We start from the raw sequence: 23,880 nt of genomic DNA, 5'->3' as shown, positions 1-23,880 counted from the left end.
TGATCCCATTTTTGTGACAATTAACAATGAGCTAATTACACCATTAGCCTGACTGCTAATTCTTAGAATGTATACCTCTAATAAAAAACGATTTCTATAATCTAGCTTTTGTATCAAGGTGATGAAATACACGTGAGGTGCATTTTCCTTAGGAAGATTAGCAGCTGGTGCTAACCACTGAATATTGAGAGCTGATAATATTAAGGGTTATAGTCTTCATTCTTTGCATAGAGCCCCTGGTAATCCTCTTTGCCATCTAAATCCATCAATATGCGAACAATACACAACTCTAGAAACTCATCGACCATTGGCATTCACCAATTCAAGGGCTGCTTTGCCCTGATACAGAACTGAATGTCCAGCGCCTACCTCAAACAGAACATTGCTAAGACTATATTCCTGCCCCTCACCACAACACAGAACACTCCCACATTCAGATCTAGCAGGCCACCATGAACCTTGGGGGGGGGGGCAGGGGCTGCCTTCGGGTTCAAACAGGGTTCAAACCGCAATCTGCGCTAAGTCAGTGGTTTTGAAGCCACCATGCCTTCAAAACACATAAAGCAAAGAAAACCTAGGTAGCACACTACCAACTATCCACCCTACAGAAAACACTCTTTCTACTTGACCCCCAGGTTCAGGGCCACTGTACAGACCCTGATCCTTTCTGACCTTACAGTCTAGATTGCGCTGGAAAGCATCTGTATGCGTTCCCCTCTTCCCTCTGTTCCGTCAAACTCTGCTCACTTCTAGTTCAGCAAGTGGAAGCAGTGCTTCACCCTTGCTTCCCATTGCTGAAATTTAGCGTCTTGTTCCTTAGAAACTAGCTTATGCTAACTTGGGGCTCTCTGAAGTGAACATCTATTAATTGCACAGCAAAGAACGATTCTACAGGTAGGAAATATAAGAGCAAGTGGCACAGATTTTGCCATTGGACCTTGTTGAATACTGATCCTCTTAGGCATCCATAGATAATGGTTTATCTTAGCTGTCGGAAGCATTCAGGTGCAGTTATTCAAATAATACCTTTTGGACTTTGCTGGGCACCCTAACGCCCCTGAGATAACATTCTCATTTAAGAATTAAGTAGTCAAAGAACTTCAATGGTCTCTCTCCTTCATCTCTCTCCACCGTTCAAAGGACCAGTTACTCGGTGGGACCTGAATATGGTTTAGGCATCTGTTTTACATAAGCCATTCAAACCCTTGGTGTCTTGAGACTTCTCCAGCACGCGGTCTGGCATGGATTCACATGCTCATGAATATTCCCTGTCGTCAGGCTGGGAACACTTGGTAAAAGAAAAAACGGTTTCACTTACAAACTGTATTTCTCCTCTAAACCAATCACTGTACTGTGTCATACTGCCCCCAGCCAATGAAAGTCCTCTCCCTAAACCCCATCTCTGCCAGCCATCTTCAGAGTTTTACTGCACGTTCAACTGTTGGGAGTCCTCGAGTTTTGCTCCGTAAACTACTTCTATAGTTTTTCAACCGAAAAAGTTTCTATTTTTGTCAAAAAAGAGCCTGTGTGCTCTTCTTTCCATCTGCTGACAGCAGGGATTTGTTTGTCGGTGAATTTCAACACCCCTCAAGGAGTGTTGAAATTCATCAGGCATCTTTGAAGTTTCATCAGGCCTACTCCGCCCCTCCGGCTATGACGGAGCAGGAAGGAAGATCCCTTTTCAAGCTTTGCACTAGATGCGGACTGCAGAACATGTTTGTGGAGGACAAACACCTTCTTCATCCGGACCACAAAGGAGAGTGCGAGATCTGCCTCGGCTTCTCCAAGAAAACGATGAAGGCTCGACACAGTAGATTGGCGACGTGGCTTAACACCAAGGCCTCTGCCCCAAGCAGGATCTTGCCTCACCCAGGACCGGCCTGTCCGAGGAGCGGGCTTCTAAGTCCTTTGAGGGTGCCCCATCCGTGGGGGACCAAGACAAGTCCAAGCACAGCGAGTCCGGTTCCATCAGGGTTGCCACTGAAGCGGGTCCCGCGATGGGCAGGGTGCGATCAACGTTACCATACGCCTCCGTCGCTAGCCAGTGATCAAGCTCCTCCTGAAAAAGGAAATCGTCCACCTCAGCTAAGCTGTGGGAGAAAAGGCGGCCGACCTGCCCAAGAAGGCCCAGGTGGCGCAGAAGACATCTTTGTCGACGATTGAGCTGGTAGCGGCTGCTCTCTCGAAGGCCAAAGGGGCTGACCCTGTGATGGGAGGCCTCCGGGGGGGCGGTGGCAAAGCCTGCTGGCACGCCGGAGAAGAGGATGCCGTCCCTGAGCCCGGTCTGACCCCTCAGGTTGCCAAAAGGGTGGTAATGAAGTCCCAGGCCAGCCACAGGCCGTGCCCCAGGGCATGGAAGTTTCGTCCACGGACGAAGAGGACTTGGAGTCCCAGCACACGGTCCACAAGGACATGGAGGAGGAGGACTGCAATGGCGGCGTGGGCCTAGTATTCCAACCACGCTAGCTCAGCCGAGAGATGTATCCCTGGACATCCTATCGACCCTACACAGGTTGGTGTCAGAAATCCAGAAAAGGATGCCTCAGGCCCCAGTCCCTGTGGCCCCCGATCAGCCGCTGGCTAAAAAGAGGAAGCGTCATCGACGCCCACGTAGCAACCCCACATCCGCGTCGGGTGCCCTCCCACCGGTAGACATGGGGACGGACTCAGGCAGATCTCTGCAACCGAGGGCATCCCCACCGGATGAGGTAGGGTTGTTTCATTGCACAGCTTCTGAGCTTTTCCAGTTTATGCCTGAAGAAACCAAGAAGGAGGGTTTCCTGTACCAGAGGCGCAAAGCCAAGAGGAAGACCATCATGGCAGTATCCCCTCCTGGACGACGTGTGGGAGGAGGGCCTGACCCTCGTGAAGAATCCTTGCATGGCCCGGCCAAGCAGGATAGACTGGAGAAAAAGTACTGGGTGCTGGAGTCTGCACCCAAGTGTCTATGGTCACAACCATTGCCAGACTAAGTGGAACCGCAAGGAAGAGGTCGTCAAACCCTTCCTCGTCCTCAGTCCCTCCAGACAACGAGGGGAAGAAGTTGTACACCATGGGGAAAAGGTTATTTACACCGCTGCGGTTACCATCAAGGCAGCCAACGCACTGGTGATCCCGGCCAGGTATGACGGAGAACTGTGGTACAAGCTGGGCCCGATTCTGGAGTTCCTTCCCAATGTAAAAAGGATGGAGGTGATCGCTCTCTTCTAGGAGGCATAGGTGGCTTCAGACATGCCATCACAGTGGCACTGTACACCGCCGACACGGGGTTCCGGCAGATGTGGAACGGTGTCTGCCTCTGTCGCCAGGGCTGTCTGAAGGCTACAATTTTCCGCCAGGGGGTCCAGGCGAGGGTACTGGACATGCCCTTCGACAGTGATGACCTCTTTTGGAAGGGGACGAGTCCTTGCAGGCTATCAAGGCGAATACGGAGACAACCCGTGCCCTGGGCACTCCAACAATACTGCTCTTTTTGCACCTCCAGAGGAAAGTCGGGCAGGTCGACGAAAGGTTTCTCCTTGTCGTACCGCCAGCCCTCCAGGTCCATGACCCACGAGGCCTACAGAGGCCGTTCCAAAGCCTACGGTGGAGGTGGTCAGTGCTGTTGTCAGCCTCTAGGTGGGGCGCTGACCCCAATGCAGGACTGAACCGCCAAGATGTCTGGCCCCACCCCATGCACTCCGGTGGGATGCCGGCTGACGGGATTCGTCAGCAAATGGGAGAAGATCTCCACCAACAGCTGGGTGCTGGATGCTCTCGCCCACGGACATACCCTGGAGTTTCAGCACAGGTGTCCGCGGATCGCTCTGGTGGTCAGGCAGGAGCAGCACATCCCTCTACTCTTGGAGTAGTTGTGGGCCATGATACGAAAAGGGGCGATAGAGCTGGTTCCAAAACAACTGCGGGGCTCCGGAGTCTATTCCAGATACTTTTTAGTCAAAAAGAAAACCAAGGGCTGGCGGCCCATTGTAGACCTGCTGCATACCTCAAGTCTCAAACATTCAGGATGCTCACGTTGCAGCATGTGCTCTGCCAACTGGAGGAAGGAGACTTCTCCAGCATGGGGTCTGGCATGGATTCACATGCTCATGAATATTCCCCGTCGTCAGGCTGGGAATCCTCGGTAAAGAAAAAAACAGTATCAGTTTCGTTTCTGATCTGTCTTTCGTAGTAATAACCAATCACTGGTCTCTGCGTCATACTGACCACAGCCAATGACTGCCCTCTACCTAAGCACCGCCTCTGGCAGCCATCTTCAGATTTTTACAGCACGTTCATGTGTTGGGATCCTCGTGCTATTGCTCTCGAGCGTTAGTGCTATTTTTTCACGTTTTTTTCTCAAAACTTCGTTTTTTCCGGTCAAAAGAGCCTCAAACTCCACCGACTCTCCATCCGATCAACGGGGACCCGTGTCGGATTCGTCTGCGCCCCTCAAGGGTGAAGATTTCGTCGAGCTACGTTTGGAGGACTCCAGAAGCTTCTCAGGCCCGGACATGGCCCAGGAGAAGGGAAGCTCGACGCCTGGAAAGCTGTTCAGGGTCTGCCCTGGATGCCAGCTGCAGAACGTCTTTAAGGAGGACGAACACTCCTTTTGTCTCTACTGCTTACATGAGGACAAGACGCATGTGGAGAAGGACTGTGCGTTTTGCGACAATATGTCGGAGCGGACCATGAAGGACCGCCACCAACGCCTCGCCAACTGGCTGGAAGGGAAGAGCCCGTCAGGTGAGAAGAAGAGGAAGAAATCCGAGCGGTCTTCTAAGATCTTTGAGGACGCCCCGGCGACGGGGGTCCAACACAAGGCCAAGCACCGCGAGTCCGCTGGCACCGGGAGCGCCGAACGGTCGGACTCTACGGGCGCCAGGCAGGGCGCACCCTCCCCGGCACCTTCAGCCACGAGCCAACGCTCTGGGTCGGGTAAGAGGAAGGGCGAGCACCCGGCGAAGCTCCTGGAGAGGCCCCGGTCGAGCTCGAAGGCCCCATCGGAGGGGGAGCGAGGCAGTGTCCCCCCCCTCAAGGATAAGGCGGTGAGCGCACCTAAGGTGGTGAAGGCCTTAATCCATCCGGCCAAGCCCTCTATCGATACTGTCGCGGCGGCCCTGGCTCAGCCTGTGGAGGCTACACCAGTGGTGGCGACCTCGGGGCTCAGAGTCTCCCTGCCACCTCGGAGGGAGTCCTCTTTTGTGCCCATCGATAGGACCCCCGTGAAATCCCCGGCGGGGAAGAAAAAGGGGGGGCAGGGCGTCATCGTAGATTCGGCTTCAGAGGAAGAGCTGATCGAGGTCTTAAGCCACGGCCTTGGCGTGGATGAAGACCGGCCCGTCGGGATGGATCCCGACGCAGGTGACGACGACAGCGTCGAGGGTGCCGACGGGGCCCCTGATCGCCCGTCGGATTCCCCTCTGCCAGTGCCGCAAGACAACTCGGCGGCCATTTTGTTGGCTATACAGTCCTTATGCTCAGAGATAAGGACGAGACTACCGTTGCCGACGGAGGAGCCTCTCCCGTCGGGGGATCCTGAACCGGGACCTTCGGGTGTTCCCCCTCCCAAGAAAAGAAGGATTCACCCTCCACCTCCTTTTCAGCCGTCGCGACCCGTCCAGCCCTCCTCCCCGTCCACCCGAGGGGATGATACGGGGACTGACACGGCAGCGACGGGTACGGACGACGAGGTATACGACGAGGACCTCCCGTCGTCACCTCCCACCAGGGCCTCTCCGCCCGACGAGATTGGATCGTTCCACTCCATGATCGCCAGGGCATCCGAGCTTTTCCAACTCTGCCCTGAGGAGAAGAAAAAGGAAGGATTCCTTTATCAACGGCGCGAGGCCAAGAGGAAGACGGTCCTCGCGGTGCCTCTACTGGACGACATTTGGGATGAGGGCCTCGCCCTCCTCAAGAACCCTTCCACGACGCCAGCTAGAAGAGACTGGTACGAAAAGAAGTACCGGGTCCCGGACGCGGCCCCCCTGTGCCTCCGGGCGCAGCCTACCCCGGACTCTGTCGTCTCCGCGGCGGCCAGGAAGAAAGCGGGGGGGGGTGCGGCCTCCACATCGACTTCCCCACCGGACGGCGAGGGAAAGAAATTGGACGCTATGGGACGCAGGGTCATCTCGTCTGCAGCGACGACGATTAAAGCGGCCAACGCCTTGGCTATCGTGGCCCGCTACGACAGGGAGCTATGGTACAAACTGGCTCCCCTGCTGGACTTCCTACCGGACGACAAGAGGGCGGATGCCCTAGAGATCCTACAGGAAGGTGAGGTGGCGTCGGACCACGCCATCACTATTGCGACGGACATCGCCGACACTGGATTTCGCCAGTTGGGCAACGGCGTGTGCCTTAGGCGGCGTGGATGGCTCAAGGCTACGGACTTCCGTCAAGACGTACAGACCCGAGTCCTGGACATGCCGTTCGATGGGAACAACCTGTTTGGGAAAACAGTGGACGATTCCCTTCAGGCCATTAAAGCGGACACGGAGACGGCCCGGGCCCTTGGGGTTCTACAGCAACGACGGACGCCCTTTCGGAGCAGCGGAGGCAAGGGCGCCTCCAAAGGTTCCGGCGGCGGTTTCTCTACCTACCGTCAAGCGGCCCGCTCGTCGTCTCAAGAGGCCTACAGAGGACGAGGCAAGTCTGGAGGACCCTGCCGTCGTCGCCAAGGAGGTCAAGGCGGCAAAGCCTCGTCGAAACAGGATTGAACCGGCCGTGGGGTCGGGCCCCCACCGAAGCACCCCGGTGGGAGGCCGGCTGGCGAGCTTCGTCAGCGTGTGGGAGTCCATCTCCACCGACCGTTGGGTGCTGGACGCCTTGGCCCGGGGCCACGCGCTCGAGTTTCAAAGCTTCTCCTGGAGGTAAAGGCGTTGCTCAGGAAGGGCGCCATCGAACTCGTCCCAAAGAGGCTTCGGGGCTCCGGAGTTTACTCGAGATACTTCCTCGTGAAGAAGACGGGAGGATGGCGCCCCATCCTAGACCTGCGACGTCTGAACAAGTTCATCAAGGCGCAGAAGTTCCGGATGGTCACCCTCCAGCACGTCCTGGGTCAGCTGGAGGAAGGAGACTTCCTGTCGTCGTTGGATTTGGAAGATGCCTACTTCCATATTCCCATCCTAAAGGGGCACCGAAAATTCCTCAGGTTTGTGGTCCAAGGGCATCACTACCAGTTCAAAGCCCTCCCCTTCGGACTACGGTCGGCACCCAGGGTATTTACCAAGTGCCTTGCACCGGTGGCGGTGCAGCTGCGCCGCGAGGGGATCCACGTCTACCCCTACCTGGACGACTGGCTCATCCGAGCCAAGACGAGGGAGCTCGCCGTGGACCACACGGCAAGGACCGTCCAACTTCTCACGGACCTGGGATTCTCTGTGAACTATGCCAAGTCCCACCTGCTACCCGCGCAAAACGCACTGTTTCTGGGAGCGAACCTCGACAGTGTCCCTTCTGGCCTCCCCGTCGGAGGAAAGGACCAGGTCCATCCTGGGCAAGGTACAGCGGATGTTGGTTTCCGACGCGGCCACGGTGAGGTCCATCAAGTCCCTCCTCGGAATGATGTCCTCTTGCATCTACCTCATTCCCATGTGCAGGCTCCGGATGCGCCCGTTGCAGGAGTTCCTGGACGCGCGCTGGATCCAAACGACGGGCGGCTTCGAGGAGAGGATCACACTCGACGAGAGTTTCCGCCGAGCGGTCCGGTGGTGGGGCACCCGCGCGCATCTGACGGCGGGCATGGACTTCCAGACCCCAGACCACCAGGAGACAGTGACCACGGATGCCTCCCTGGAAGGGTGGGGAGCGCACACCGAAAATCTGCACGCGAGAGGCCTCTGGCTCCCGACGGAGAAGTCCCTCCATATCAACGTCCTGGAGCTCCGTGCAGTGTTCTGGGCCCTCAGGTCCTTCCTTCCGTCCCTCAAGGGCAAGGTGGTGAGGATCTTCACCGACAACACCACCACCATGTTTTACATCAGGAAACAGGGCGGAACCAGGTCCCCAGCACTGTCCAAGGAGGCGCAGGACCTGTGGCATTGGGCAGTCGCCCAAAGGATGTTTCTGGTGCCGTTTCATCTGGCAGGGATAAAAAACACCATCGCCGACTCACTCAGCAGGGAGCTGCGCTCGTGCCACGAGTGGGAACTACGGCAGGATCTAGTGGATCGCCTCTTCCGACGGTGGGGCACAACCCAGATCGACCTGTTCGCGACGGCGACGAACTCCAAGTGCCGGAGGTTCGCCAGCAGGTTTCCCCAGGCGAGGAGCATGGGCGATGCTTTCTCGTTCCCCTGGGAGGGCCTGTTCCTCTACGCGTTCCCTCCTTTGCCACTGCTAATCCGGCTCGTCAACCAGCTCAAGAGGTCACGGTGCAGGATGATCCTCGTCGCACCTGCGTGGCCGAGGCAGATATGGTTCCCGGACCTTCTGGACTTGTCAGCGTCCCCGCCAATCAAGCTGCCGGTGGACGCGGATCTACTCTCCAGGGAAGGAGGCGCCATCCTCCACCACGACGCGAAATCGCTGAACTTGCAGGCCTGGCTCCTGCAGCGCTAGAGTTTGGAGGATACGACATACCGGCCGACTGCAGAGAGGTTCTTGCAAAGGCCAGGGCGTCCTCGACTCTTAAATGCTACGGACTCAAATGGAAGAGGTTCTCTGTCTGGTGCCACGCACAGAAGATTAACCCTCTACGGATTACGGCTCCCCAGGTACTGCCGTACCTGCTGACGCTGGCCAAAGCTGGACTGGCACACGCGTCCATCAAGATTCATCTTGCTGCGATCTCCCGATACACCAGAACCACGGGCCGGACGTCCCTGTGGTCTCATCGTCTGGTGAAAGAGTTCATGAAGGGACTGTTCAGATCGTTCCCGCCGGTGAAGGCCCCGGCGTGGGAGCTCAACGTGGTGCTGACCAAGCTCATGGGACCTCAGTTCGAGCCTCTGCACTCGGCCCCGTTGAAGTTTCTGTCGTGGAAAACAGCGTTTCTTGTGGCCATCACCTCCGCACGACGGGTGGGAGAGATCCAGGCCCTTTCCTGCAAGGCCCTGTACTTGACTTTTCACGACACGAGGGTAGTGCTCAGGACGCACCCCTCCTTCATGCCCAAGGTACCGTCGGACTTCCATCTCAACGAACCCTTGGTGTTGCCTGTGTTCTTCCCGTCGCCTTCGTCGCCGGCTGAGAGGACTTTGCACTCGCTGGATGTGGCTAGAGCGCTGAAGTTCTACGTGGACCGCACGAAGTGTTTTCGGAAGACGTCACAACTCTTTGTGAACTTTGGACCTGTCAATCAGGGGAAGGCTCTCTCGAAGGCTTCCATTTCCAGATGGCTCTCCGGCTGTATCATGTACTGTCATCGGTTGGCAAACCGACCGCTGCCTGGCCGTCCGAGAGCCCATTCCACCAGAGCGATCGCAGCTACCACGGCGTTCCTTTCTGGTGTGCCCTTGCTGGACATATGCAGGGCTGCTACGTGGAGGTCGACGCACACCTTCACGAAATTCTACTGCGTCGATCGGGATTCCAGGGAGGAGTCCAGGGTCGGCCAAGCAGTGCTGCGCAACCTGTTCGCCTGAGGTGAGCCTGGTGAGGAGGTAAGATGCTTAATGTTGAGTTTGATGTAATGCTTAATGTTGAGCCTTTGCCACCTCCCGTGGTTGTGCATGTGTGTACTGCTATGTATTCTTTATTCATGAGCATGTGAATCAATGCCAGACCCCATGCTGGAGAAGGAACAAGTTACTTACCTGTAACTGTTGTTCTCCAGCATGGGTCTGGCATGGATTCACATGCGAACCCTCCCGCCTACCCCTCTGCGGCTCTTCACTTGGTCATACTGCCACTTCACGTGCTTCCAAATCTGAAGATGGCTGCCAGAGGCGGTGCTTAGGTAGAGGGCAGTCATTGGCTGTGGTCAGTATGACGCAGAGACCAGTGATTGGTTATTACTACGAAAGACAGATCAGAAACAAAACTGATACTGGTTTTTTCTTTACCGAGGATTCCCAGCCTGACGACGGGGAATATTCATGAGCATGTGAATCCATGCCAGACCCATGCTGGAGAACAACAGTTACAGGTAAGTAACTTGTTCCTTCTTGACATTGCTGGGCCTGGAGGACACCTTCCTCCACAATCCTATTCAGAACAAGCACCAAAAGTTCCTACGCTTCGGAGTGCAGGGCTGGCACTACCAGTTCAAGGCCCTCCCTTTCGGCCTGAAATCGGCCCCCAGGATGTTCACAAAGTGCCTAGCACCGGTGGTGGCCCATCTGCGTCTACGGGGAATACATGTGTACCCGTACCTGGGCGACTGACTAATTTGGGCCAATTCTCGGGAGTTAGCCGTCGGACATACAGAGACGACCGTCTGGCTGCTGACGGATCTGGGATTCTCCATCAATTATCCAAAGTCCGGCTTGACACCATCGCAGAACGCGATGTTCCTAGGAGCCAGACTTAATACAGTCTCCTGCCTAGCGTCGCCCTCGGAGGAGAGGGTAGCGGCCATTCTGGGGAAAGTGCAATGACTGTCACTGAAGACCGCCTTGTTGCGGACCATCAAGTCGCTTCTCGGCATGATGCCGTCTTGCATCTATCTTATCTGGCTCTGCAGGTTACGGATGTCACCCCTTTAGGAGTTCCTGGACGCCCGCTGGGTTCGGGTGTCTGGATGCTACGCGGACAAGATCCGACTCAACGAGGAGTTCCGTTTGGCGATACAGTGGTGGGGGCATTCACTCCAACATCGCCCGGGGCACAGGGTTGAAAAGGTCCCCGTATCTGGAGAAGGTCACCACAGATACTTCCCTGGAAGGCTGAGGAGCCCACACCGGACGTCTGTACACCAGAGACCTGTGGCAGGCAGAGAAGAAGGATCTCCACATCAATATCCTGGAGCTGCGGGCAGTGTTCCGGGCCTTCAAGGCGTAACTTCCGTCTCTGAAGGGCAAAGTGGTGAGGATCTTCATGGACAACATGACCACAATGTTCTACATCAGGAGGAAGGGGGGGCACTCAGTCCCCAACGCTCTCCTAAGAGGCGCAGGACTTGTAACACTGGGCCGTCGGAGAAGAGAAGTTCCTTGTCCCCTTTCACCTGCCTAGAGTCAAGAACACCATTGCCGACTCCCTCAGCAGGGAATTGCGCTCCTGCCATGAGTGGGAACTTCAGCAGGACCAGGTGGACTGCATCTTCATTAAGTGGGGCAGGCCCCAGATCGATCTGTTTGCAATAGCGGCCAACTCCAAATGCCAGAGGTTTGCCAGCAGATTACACCAACCGGGGAGCATGCGGGACGCGTTCTCCTTCCCGTGAGAAAGCCTGTTTCTGTACGCGTTGCCTCTTCTGCTGCGAGTCATCAACTTAAACAGTGCCGATGCAGGATTATACTCATCGCCTCTGCGTGGCCGAGGCAGATTTGGAACCCTGAACCTACTCAGCCTGTCTGCGTCGCCTCCGGTCTAGCTGCCAGTGGTCGTGAATCTGCTCACCAGAGAAGGAGGCGCAATCCTGCATCGTGCCCCAGGATTGGTGGACCTGGGGGCTTGGCTCCTGCAGCCCTAGAGTTTGGAAGATACGATTTGCCAGCAGACGGCAAGGAGCTCCTTGCCAAGGCCAAGGCCAGAGCATTGTGGACTCTTAAATGCTACGGTCACAAGTGGAATTGTTTCTCTACGTGGTGCAGGTCGCAGAAGATTACCCCTCTGAGGGTTACGGCCTGCAGATTCTTCCATACTTGTCCTTGGCCAATGCGGGACTGGTGCATGCCTCTATGAAGGTGCATCTGGCGGCTATCTCCCGCTACACCAGGTCTCCGGGAAGATCTTCTCTTTGGTCCCACCGTTTCATCAGCGTTCCTGTCCCAGCGTGGGAACTCAACATGGTGCTGAGGAGGCTCATGGGGGGGCCCCCTTCGAACCTATACATCAGGCCCCTCTCAAGTTCCTCTCGTGGCAAACGACTTTCCTTGTAGCTATCACCTCTGCCAGGAGGGTGGGTGAGATCCAGGCCCTATCCTGCAAACAGCCATACTTGACTTTCCACGAATCGAGGGTGGTGCTGCGTACACACCACTCCTTCATGCCAAAGGTTCTGTCGGAATTCCACCTATGTTTTTTCCGAAGCCTTCATCACCGGCTGAAAGGGCCTTGCACTCGCTGGACGTTGCTCGTGCTTTAAACTTCTACGTGGCACGCACAAAAGAGTTTTCGAAGCACTTCTCAATTGTTTGTGAACTTTGGTCCTGTGAGCCATGGGAAGGCTTTGTCCAAGGCTTCCATCTCGAGGTTGCTCTCCGGCTGCATCACACACTGTCATTGGTTGGCGAACCGACCGATGCCCAGCCGTCTGAGAGCCCATTCCACCAGAGCGATCGCTGCGACGACAGTGTTCCTGTCTGGTGTGCCCCTGCTGGACATCTGCAGGGCTGCTACGTGGTGGTCCACGCACACCTTCGCCAGATTGTACTGCGTCAACAGGGATTCCTGGGAAGAGTCCAGAGTCGGCCAAGCAGTGCTGCGTAACCTGTTCGCTTGAGGTGAGTCTTCCAGAAGTAAGGGTTGATTGCTTCTGTTAAGCCTTGCCACCTCCTGTGGTTGTGTAATGTTGTACTACTATGTATTTGTTATTCATGAGCATGTGAATCCATGCCAGACCCCATGCTGGCGAAGGAACAAGTTACTTACCTGTAACTATTGCTTACCAAATCTGAAGATGGCTGCCAGAGGAGGGGCTTAGAGAGAGGACTGTCATTGGCTGAGGGCAGTATGACCCAGAGTACAGTGATTGTTTTAGAGGAGAAAGACAGTTTGTAAGTGAAAGTGAAACTGCTTTTTCTTTTAGAGGATTGCTGGCCTGGCCTGGTGACAGGGAATATTCATGAGCATTTGAATCCATGCCAGACCCATGCTGGAGAACAATAGTTACAGGTAAGTAACTTGTTCCGTAGACTTTCTTGCATAGAAGGCGTCCTTCTTAGTTGCCATTACTTCAGCAAGAAGGATACACAGATTTCAGGCTTTCCAGTTTCCATAGGGGCAAGGTGGTCCTGCGAACAGTTCCATTAGTCATCCCCAAGGTTCTTTCTAATTTTCAGTTAAATCAAGAAATTATTCTTCTGGTCTTCAATCCGAGACCTCACACTTTGTCGGCAGAGGAGACTTTGCACAATCTCAACATGGCAAGAACACCCACATTCTTTCTGAACAGAACTAAACCATTCAAGAGACCTTGACCATCGTGTCAAAGCCTATAGCGGCCGTTCACCAAGAAAGGACGTGGCTAAAGTTACCATTGCTAGATGGATAGTCTCTTGCATTTATAAAGCGTATGAATTATCTCATGCTCATTCCACCACAGCTAAGGCAGTATCAATGACCTTCCAGACATGTCCCCATCATGGACATCTAGAGGGCATCCACCTGAGCCACTCGTTATGCTTTTGTTAAGCACTATTCTTTGGGTGCATATTCTAAGAAAGATGCTTCTTTTGGCCAGCCAGTTCTATGCAACCTCTTTGCTTCTAGATTAGCTGGGCATATGCTGTTTCTATCACTACTATTTGGGTCTATACAGTCTGGTGTCCCAAACAGTTGTGAAGGAAGGAGAGCAAGACGCTAGAGTATGAAAATACTTACTTTCATGGTGATTCTGCTCGCCAAAACTCTTAGTGACAGCATCCTCTTCCGCAGAAGTTTGTTTCCCATCCAGCCTGTTGTGTAGACATGCCCAACCAGTTATGTTTTTTAGTTTTATTGCTCACCTCACCACTGTAGTGATCTTCGAGCGCCACAACCTTATCTGTGTTGTTGAATTGTGATCCCACCCTGGGTGCAAAGCAGGCCATAGTCTTTCAGGATGAGAAAGAAGTCAAGATCAAGGTAAAAGGGAATTGGCAACAGCCAGGGAAAAAAGTGGGTGAGAGATCAGAGGACAACGGTGACAAGGAGAGGGGAAGATAACATGGGGATTGCGTGGTTGAGTAAGCTGGGATGCATGTACAGTAGTATACGGTCATGGAAAGCATCAGGAACTGTCCTTAAATGAGAAAATCCATTATCATGTCAGTTAAGGAGAGCAATGTGTTGCCCTTTTTATTTTAAGTAGGTTCTGGATGTGTGATGGCCTTGAGATGCACTCAAGTGTTCTAGGTGTTGTGGAATATTATAGCCCAGATATTCTTATCGTATCCCTTATGAGGAGTCTTAAAAATAACCGGTGCTACTGAGCCAGCAGGCAGAGGCGTCTGCGCCAAGCGTTGGCTGTGTGCTGAAATGACAAGTTGGCGGACACAAAAGGCCAAAATAACACATCTCCCCCACATGGAGCCATACTCTGTTAGCATCCTGTGGCGGGGAGGGAATAGGAGTGCACATCATATCCTAAGTCCCATCCCCTGTCCTCCATAGTGCATGGGCGTACCTCGCTAGGTATGGGAACAGAACCTTTTTCACACAAAAAAAGCCTTTCCCTTTTAAATTTAGCTGCGCGCTGAGGCGTGGCCCCAGCAGCATATGCGTTGCCCTCCGGCGCCACACATCAGTCCTCTTTTCCACATCAATGGGAGCAGACCTGCTTCACCTGCACTGATGGTTGAAGTCTTTTCCCTTATAACTCTGTGCGCTTTCCCTTTCCCTGGGAGCTTCAGTCCCCATATTTATTTCTAGGTTTTTCTTCATATCATAAGCTTACAACGGCCTCCGGTGCCTCGCCTTGCCCGACGCATGTCAGCCCCGACGGGCTTCAGTAGGTGCCCTTCCTGCGACGGATCCTTTCCGGCGTTGGCCTGCACGCGCTCTGTCTGCACTGTCTGAGAGGATCACAGCTGAGACGGCTGCTCCACGTGCAACACTCTTACTCCATGGTCACTCAAGAACATGTTCGCAAGGTGGAGGGAGCACTTCTCCAGGTCTCTGTCGAAACACATCAAGGAGTATGTGCGCAGGAAAGCAAAGGCTAAGGTAAGTATTCTCTTCTCAAAAGAACCCAGCAGGGGTGATTCCTTCCCTGGTTCAGGTCCTACTACCAGCCAGGCTACCAAGGCTCCTAGAAGTACTGGCCTACAGGCCGAGGGATCCACAGATCCTCCAGGGTTCAGGACTGAGGGCCCCACGAGCTCTAGCACCTGGAAAACTTGCACTGTTCACAGGCAGAGGCCCGAGGGGGCGCCTACATGCGATAGCACTCCAAGGCCCATGCCCAAGGGCAGTAAGCCTGCCAGGTCTAGACCTGAGGTGCAGAAGCCACCCGAACCTACGCAAACGGTTAGAGGCACGTACTAGTACCTCGACAGACATGTAGTTCCCGCGCTTGTTGGTACAGGACAAAATGGCGGCTCCGACAGACCAGATGGTGCTACGGAGAGAGGCACGTCCTTCTCAGGTGGAAGGAGCCCAGGGCGTAGTGCCTCCAGCACCCCGGCACTAGTTTGTGTCAAGAGTGGAATGGTCTTCTGTGCATACACCACAGATGCCATGGTGTACTGCCTATCCTATGCCCTCATTGTCGTTGCGTTACACTGAGGCGAGTTGCACACAGGCCAGACATGGCACAGGAAGAGCTCCGCCTCCTGCACCTGCTACCGCGACTGCACCCACAGGCCAGGAGCACGCATCACCTGCATGTGAGAAATGCTTTTTTGACAAGTTCTTGACTCTGATGAAGTCTCCACAAATGGCATCTTGAAGGGTATATTAAAGGAGATGATTCCTCCTAAGCCTTTGCAGCCTCAGGCACCAGTACTGCAGCAATACGCTGCTAGCTCCGGTGCTGCTCTCCGCCCCGGTTCTATCTGCTCCCCCAATGGGCTCGGCATAACCGCCGGGCGCAGGTGCCGCTCATACTGGCTCCCATGCAGCCTATTGTCACGGCAGTCTCCTCCAGCTCCGCAGGCCACGGAGATCCCACAGACTACCCCCTACCCCAAACCACCCCCACGCGATACCACAGATCAGGGTGCTGCGAACCCCATGGACCAGGGGGCCACGGACCTGGGGGGATACAGATGAGAATGCAGACACCCTGTCATCCGTGAGGGCCTTTCATGACCGCTTAGGAGGGCTTGCAGAATATCAGGGCAGCCCACAACTGCAGAAGGAACAGCCAGAGGCTGGGGTCCTTGCTGAAGTGCTTACAATCCAAGCATCGACCAGATTCTGCATTCCTCGGCAGAAGGATGTAGAGACTCTTGCCAAAAAAGGCTGGGCTAATTGGCGTAGCCGATGCCAAACTGGTGGGGCAGGACATAATGGAGTCCTCTGTGTCCCACATTGACACGGCAGGCAGGGCCATTTGCATTGCCACAGATATGTGTACGACTGCTTGGCTCAAGGCTACCAAGTTCAACCCAGATGTCCGGATCTCCCTTTGGAGGGTTGGAACTTGTTCTATTCATCGACAGACGATTAATTAAACAAGAACAGCTCTCCAGCTGCCAATCCTTACGGACGGGGTCAGGTGTGTTCGGACAGGGGAAGAAAGTTTGGGAGCTTCAGTGGCTTCCAGGAGTACAGTGAGCACAAGCGAGACAGGTCCCCCAGCCTCCACAGGCACAAGCAACAAAGGACCTCACACAAGGGTTTCTGTCAGTCTCCCTCCCAGGCAACAGTCTCCGATGGAAAGACCATGAAGGTGGCATCAAGGTGCACAGTTCTCCAGTGGAGGGCATGCTTGTTCTCCACATTCAATCCTGGCGGGCATACTTCACAGATCCATAGATCTTATCTGTGTTCTCCAATGGGTTGGCCACTTCCCTCTCCCTCCAGTCTCACCTTTCCCTCGCTCAGATCAAGACACTGACTCTCCTTGCGGAAATCTGCACACTTGTACAGAGTAGGGTGGTGTAGGAAGTCCCCCTCTACCAGAGATGCTCAGGATTTTGCCTGCTCATTTTCGCAATTCAGAAGAACCATGCAGGCCTGCAAGTGGTTCTCAATCTATCCTTCCTAAATCTTTCCCTACCTCTCCAGAAGTTCAGGATGATGACGCCAGTTCGGATTGCAAAGTCGCTGTGTGGAGGAGACTGGACGTGCTCCCTGGTCCTCAAAGATGCTTATCTATGTGTCCCAATTTGGCAACACCACCGATCCTACCTACAGTTCACGGTGATGGGCTGCTATTTTCAGTACAAGGTCCTACCATTTGGCTTGAACTCGGCCCCACAAGTATTTACAAGGCTAATTAACTCAGTTGCAGTAGTGCTCAGCTTGGAGGGCTACCATGTTTACCCGTACCTGGACAACTGGTTGGTGTGGGCGTGGTCTCCAGGGACGGTTAAATTTACAGCCGCCAGACTTACGGACATCCTCTGAGCTTTGATTTTTCATCAACCAGAGCAAGTTTCTACTATAGCCCACCCACGCTCTTGTCTTTCTTGGCCTGCTGTGGGATACCAAAGAGCAGAGGTTTTCCCCATGGCAGAAAGGCTGGGGGCGCTGCGGATAGCTACTTAGCATTTTCTCAGCTGATTGGCAAACTACAGCCCGGTGGTTCCAGCACCTATTGGGCATTATGGCGGTGTGCCTGCTGACCATACTGTAAATAAGCCTCAGAATGAGGAGGATCCAGCTACTCCTAGCAGCATTCTGGGACCATGAAACAGACTCACAACCGATGACAGACTACATTCTGGAGGAACTCCACCAGGTTTTATTGTGGTAGAGGCAGGACAATCTCACGGTTGGTATGCTGTTCGGGTAGCGCGTTCCGACTTGGACTATCACGACAGACTCCTCCTTGTAGGGGTGGGGGCATCACCATGTGCAAGGTCTGTAGTCGATGGAGTGCAAGGAGCGTCACATCAACTGGCTCTAGCTGACAGCCATACAGCTGTGTTCACAGCCTACCGGTGGTCATAAACAATTCAGTTTGCATTCAGACAGACAGCTTCACTTGTGTGCACAACATCAACAAGCTAGGGGGCACCAGATCCCCTCCCTTGTGCAGGCTAACTATCAGGATCTGGGAATGGGCGATTGCGCACAATATACAGCTGTCTGCAATTCACCTTCTGGGGAAGTCAAATCCAGAGGCGGACCGGCTCAGCAGGCTGGGTGTGGACCACAAGTGGCAGTTAGACACACAGGTTCTGCAGAAGATTTTCCAGATGTGGGGCCATCCGGGGATGGACTTATTCGCTACAGACCAGAACAGCCGATGCCATCAATTCACATCCTGGATGGGCAGGGGCAAGGGATCGCACTGCACATGCAATGGGACCTGATGTGGGCGAACACCTTCCCGCCGATACCCCTAATTCACAAGGTAGGCCCAGGGGCTGCAGCTGATTCTGATAGCGCCCAAGTGGCCGGGCAGGCCATGGTTTTCAGAGCTGACGAGGCTGGCGGTTCAGGGCCCTGTTCCACTTCCACTTACGACATCTCCCCTCCTCCCCCTTCTGGGGGGCGGTGGTTCACCCGGCTCTGGAGAAATTAGCCCGAGCAGCTTGATTTGTGATAACCGTCCCTGCAACACATGAGGATGTCACAGGACAGCCATAGGATCATACAGTTGGCAAATAGTGAATTTACCAGGAATCAATACAAGAGCAAATGGACCAGGTCCTGCTACCTGGCAAAGGAAGGAGTATAGACCCCTTGGCTTACACCCTCGATCAGGTGCTTTCCTTCTCGACACACCTTGCAGAGTCAAGAGTGCAGGTCGACACGTGCCATACTGACCTGGCAGCGATAGGGGCATACAGAAACTCAAACAATGGGCCTCATTCCGAGATTGGAGGTAGTCATGGCGCTATTTATGCCATGACTGCCTCCAATAACGGTACCGGTCTCGTTCAGTGGGGACTTACCGGTGTAGTCCGACCTTTGCAGGACCGGTAAGTCCCCATTGAAAAAACCATTCCCCTTTGAGCTCCCATAGGGCTCAATGGGAATGGGGAAGTAGCTAATAACGGTACTGCAATTTGCGGTACCATTATTAGCTCTAAAGTCCCTTAACGGGTCCCGTCTTTAACACCTAGTCAGACCAGCCGTTAAGGAAGGGACCCGCTAAGGTACCTCGTAGTAGGGCGGTAAGGGATTACCGGCACCGGTCTCCTTACCAGTGCCCGGTATCCCTTACCGCCCTACTCGGAATGAGGCCCAATGTGTCACTCTTCACTTCCAACCCGGTGCTCAAGAGGCATTTTACAGGATTAACATGGTTGTTCCCCTGCTGTCAAGCGTTCGCACTCCGTCTGGGACCTCAGTGTGGTGCTGCGTGCCCTGGCGCATAAACCATTTGAGCCCCTGGCGACAGCCGACGTCCGGCTGGTCACCATTAAAGCTGCACTTCTAATGGGGCTTACATCGGCACACAGTCAGCGAGATTCAAGCTGTTGTCGCCTCAGAACTCTACACTACGTTCCATCGGGACAAGGTTGTGCTGCGCACTAACCCTTCGTTCTTGCTGAAGGTGGTGTCTTTGTTTCACCTTAACAAGCAATATTTTCCTGATCCTAAGTCTGAGGCAGAAAAGGTCTTGCATTGTTTAGATGTCAAAATGACCCTGAAGTTCTATTTGGACAGGGCGAAAGACTTTTGTAAATCAGAAGCACTATTCATCCCTCTTGGTGGTTCAAAACCAGGATTTGGGGCTTCAAAGGCCTTGATAGCTAGGTTGATGGTGGCAGCCATTCAGGAGGCCTACAAGGGACAACACAGGGATTCACTGGCAAATCTTCACGCTCATATGGTTAGGGCCAAGGCCACGGCAGTGGCTTTCCAGAGGCATGTGACCTGGCAGACTATCAGTAGGGCAGCTACTTGGGCTCCCCCCTCTGGATCCTGCAAGCATTATTGTCTAGACAGCAGTGCACGCTCAGACGCGGCCTTCGGGCAAGCAGTTCTAATTAACTTCTTCTCTTAAAGTTATCAACATCTCACCTCCCTAAGGGCTAATATCAGTGGTAATTGCAATGCAGTATGGAGGAAAGGGAATGGGACGTAGGAGTAATTAAGTTACTCGCTGTAGTGACCGACTTGCTCCTAGTCCATAGTCCCCTTTCTATGGGTCGAAACATGTGTCGGCTATAAGAATAAATATAGGCTGCTCGAACTCAACCAGACTGTCTTGTCAATACCTCAATACCATAGAGATCTTACTCTGAAACAAACAAATACCTAGCACATGTGACATGTGTTCCTACTTGTAGAAGCATATTATGACTAGAGGGGTGAAACTGAGGTAGGTTAGGGTCCCTAAAGTAGAGAACAAACCTGAGGAGGGCCTATGGTGGGAAAGCCACCCTAATATATCAAGTAGACTTGAGGGGGGGGGTTACCCAAGGGTCAAAACCTAACTCAGAAAGGCTGTTGCACACTTCCGGCAGAGAAATTGGAATGAAAAGGCTTATCCTCAGTATACAGAAGTTGCTATGTTCATTCTTCGCCCGATTTTCTTTTTGCAGCACGTTTTGCTGAAACATTTTTCCTGAAAGAAATCATCAATTTTTTTTTTTTTGGGGGGTTAGGGGGATTCCCTCCTCTATTTTAATTTTCCCTATACACCACCCCACCGTACCTCTTTTATGCCCTCTCCACCACCCCTGATATTTTTCAATGATTTTTTACAAAAGGTTTTCGGAAAAAAGTGGTAAAAAAAACAGGGTTGAATGAACGTCGCACCATACAGAACACCAAACTGACAGATCCAGACTGTCGGCAAGATGAAGAGCAAGGATGGAAAACGTACCTCTGTGCAGTAGCAAAGCGAAGAATGGGTCCCCAAGCACCAACCCAATAATATAGTCCAACCCGTGATTCCCAAGCATTCGCCGAAATAAAAGCCTCAGGTCGCGGAGGACATGTCTTTTCTAAGTAGAAAGCTGCTTTAAGTGTGTGTCCTCCTTGGAATTGAATAATCCTTCAGAGGAAAGCGCAAGAGGGTGTCAAATGTCATATATAGTATTAAAAATGTGTAAAACGGTTTATTAAGCAAGAATACACAAAGTGCAACTTAGGGTCAAGCAGTAAACTTTAGTTGAAAGGTGGAAGTACGGTACTTAAGCAATGTAACCCTTGCAGGGGGGAATAAGTTAGAGTTAGCCCCTCAGCATTACCTGACCGCCAATGCCCCCCACCTGCAAGGGTTATATTGTTATTAGTACCCTGGCACGTTGTATCGGGGTACTAATAGTGTTTTTTTCTCCAGTTTAGAAACATTGTGTTTGCCGTTTCTCGACTTGAGAAAAACTACAAAACAAGGTGGCTGCCATGGATCAGGGATAAGGGAAGTACACATAGTCTCTTCCCCCTTTCCATGTCGACCATTGCCGTGTTGGGAACACTAATGTTCCTGGTGCTAGTGAGGGTCTTGGGAGCACCCGGTAAGTGTGCGGGAGGGGTAAGGGGGTCTATATATGTGGAGTGGGGGGGGGGGACGCGCAGGAGTGCGGTTAACCCAGCAATGGAAGAGGGCAGCCTTTAGATCCAAGGAGGCTCGGAGCAGGGGTTTTACCATGTGGTAAAGCCCACATTCTGAGCCTTCCAATTGTCTGGGAGGCCGCCACAACTCCATCACTGGGTACTAATTATAAATACGATTACGTGCTGGGAAAACATACATTCAGGTACAGCAAGATGGGATATAAACAAATATCAGTGGATATTAGTGGTGATCAAAGAGTGGTGAAGCGACAACCAGAAAACTCACCAACAGTTCTGTGTAGCAAGAGTATTCCTACTTCTGTAACCTGCTAGACATCTGCCATTATGCTACCACCACTCCAAGGCCATGGTCTACGTACGACCTCTCCACCTAGAGAGCCTAGTGCTCAAATGGTTTACAGGTACTAGCATCACTACAGTCGCTAGTGAATCAGCTGGACGAGAGGCTACCAAAACCACAGGTTAAGGCCATGGAAGTGCCAGGCCTGTGGGGAAGCACCAGACTGGTAGAGACAACACCCCTTGGAACAAGGGGCGAATTCAACCTCTCAAGAGGACTCCCCAGGTGGAAGGTCATGCTTTCCACGCAAACACGATAAACCCTCAAGTGTAACATCCTGGTACCCAGTGGACTATCCAGGACGAAAAATCAAGGTCGCCCAGAAGGAAGGGCTCGCCTGCTCTGGGGTCATCCAGGGGGTGGCATCCACTGACAAGAGACCCAATAGCACACCTTCACACATCGCCACAGCAGTCTCCGGTCACACAACCTGACTCCCCAGTTAGTGAGCAGGAAGGAGAACTACATACTACTGATACAGATGGGGATGTTGACACAATCTCCACCACAACTCATTCACTGCCACGGGACTGGGATGCACCAGATGCAGATGATCCAGGTCTATGTGAGCCATTCAAGCAATCCCCACCGGATGAGGTGGGCTTGTTCCATACGATCTTAAAAGCCTGTGAGGAGTTTAGCCTAGTTCCATCTCAAGAAAAGAAAGATTGCTTATTATCTGACTTAATGCAGAAATTGCGCAAGTCTACACCCATCCAAGACCACATTTGGGAAGAAGGGGTCTTTCTCAGAGCCAGCTCTAAAAGGAAGGTTAGAAAAGAACTATAGTGCACCCGACAATTCGCCTCCAAATGCCTTACATCACAGCCTACACCTTAGTCGGTACTGTCCGCTGCGGCTGGGAGACAATCCAGCTCACAGGGTAACAAGTGCTCTCTCCCTCCAGACAACGACAACAGAAAAAGGGCACCTTTGGAAGAAATAGCAACATGGGATACCACAGCAAAAGCCGCTAACTCTGTCGATCATGACCAGGTACGATCGTGAGATGTGGCACAGAATAGCGCCAATACTAGATCTTCCACAGGACAAGCACAAAGACACTCTTGCAATTCACCATGAGGGCGGCGAGGAGGCGTCTAACCACGCCATCAATACTGCTGTTATTTATTTTATTTATTTTGTCATTTATATAGCGCACATAACCCAAAGGCATCTAGGCGCTTATTGCTTAAGAAACTGGTTACAGTGGTTACTTGCAACGATGGAAGGTTACAAGCGTTCCATGAATACTTTTTGTTTGAAGGAGTGGTTACAGCGGTTACTTACAGACAAGAGTTTGGTGCACAGTTTGAAGGCTGCGCCTTATGGTACAAGGTGCTACAACAAACCATGCAGTTACAAATAGGTAGTGAGCGTCCTAAGTTTGGGTACACATTTTGAGAGCCATGCCTCATGGTGCTTGGTGCTACAACAAAGCATGCAGTTACAGGTAAGTAGTGAGCATCATAGGTTTGGGTACGCAATTTGAGAGCCACGCCTCATGGTGCGTGGTGCTACAACTAAGCCTGAATATGTTTGGGTACACATTTTGAGAGCCTCATGGTGCGGGGTGCTACAGCAAAGCATGCAGTTACAAGTAGGTAGTAAGCATCATAAGTTTGGGTACACAGATTGAGAGCCACTCCTCTTGGTACGGGGTGCAACAACAAAGCATGCGGTTACAAGTAGGTAGTGAATGTTTGGGTACACAATTTGAGAGCTACGCCTCATGTTGCGTGGTGCTACAACAAAGTATGCAGTTACAGTTAAGTAAAGGGACTTCATGAGTTTGTGTACGCAGTTTGGCCAAGATGACCACCGTAGCACAGTTTTTTAGGGTGGTGGATCGGAAGTGCTAAAAATAAGGTTCTAGACCCACAGTGCTTAGGGGTACATAGGTTGCAGCAGGGCAGTATGGTGGATGGCGTGAGAATCGCGGCGGGTAGATTCAAGCAGTCACAGAAATGCAGAGGCCAGTCCAGTGTTGTCTACTTGATATGATTTGGAAGACGCGATCCGGGGGCTAGAGACGCCACTGATCTCACCTGATGGTGCAGCTAGTCGAGCAGCAGAGCGTTGTAAGTCTGAAAAATAAGCTGCAGCGGGATGTGAACTGTGAGGCCAGGATGTGGACGCACAGACAGGGGCCTTAGGTTCCG

At 53.0% G+C, this 23,880-nt stretch overlaps 1 protein-coding gene across 2 annotated transcripts in view; it reads left to right on the top strand.

Annotated features, from left to right (window-relative positions):
• PHF21B (PHD finger protein 21B) overlaps positions 1 to 23,880 on the top strand; it is a 460,667-nt gene that overhangs the window by 419,114 nt on the left and 17,673 nt on the right. The gene's annotated exons all lie outside the window — the stretch shown is intronic.

The sequence above is a fragment of the Ambystoma mexicanum genome, chromosome 12 (assembly GCF_040938575.1).
Source record: "Ambystoma mexicanum isolate Mex_15411 chromosome 12, UKY_AmexF1_1, whole genome shotgun sequence".
In the NCBI taxonomy this organism is placed as follows: Eukaryota; Metazoa; Chordata; class Amphibia; order Caudata; family Ambystomatidae; genus Ambystoma; species Ambystoma mexicanum.
Note: the sequence above shows the minus strand (reverse complement) of the source record. Positions and strands in the feature narration are given on the sequence as shown.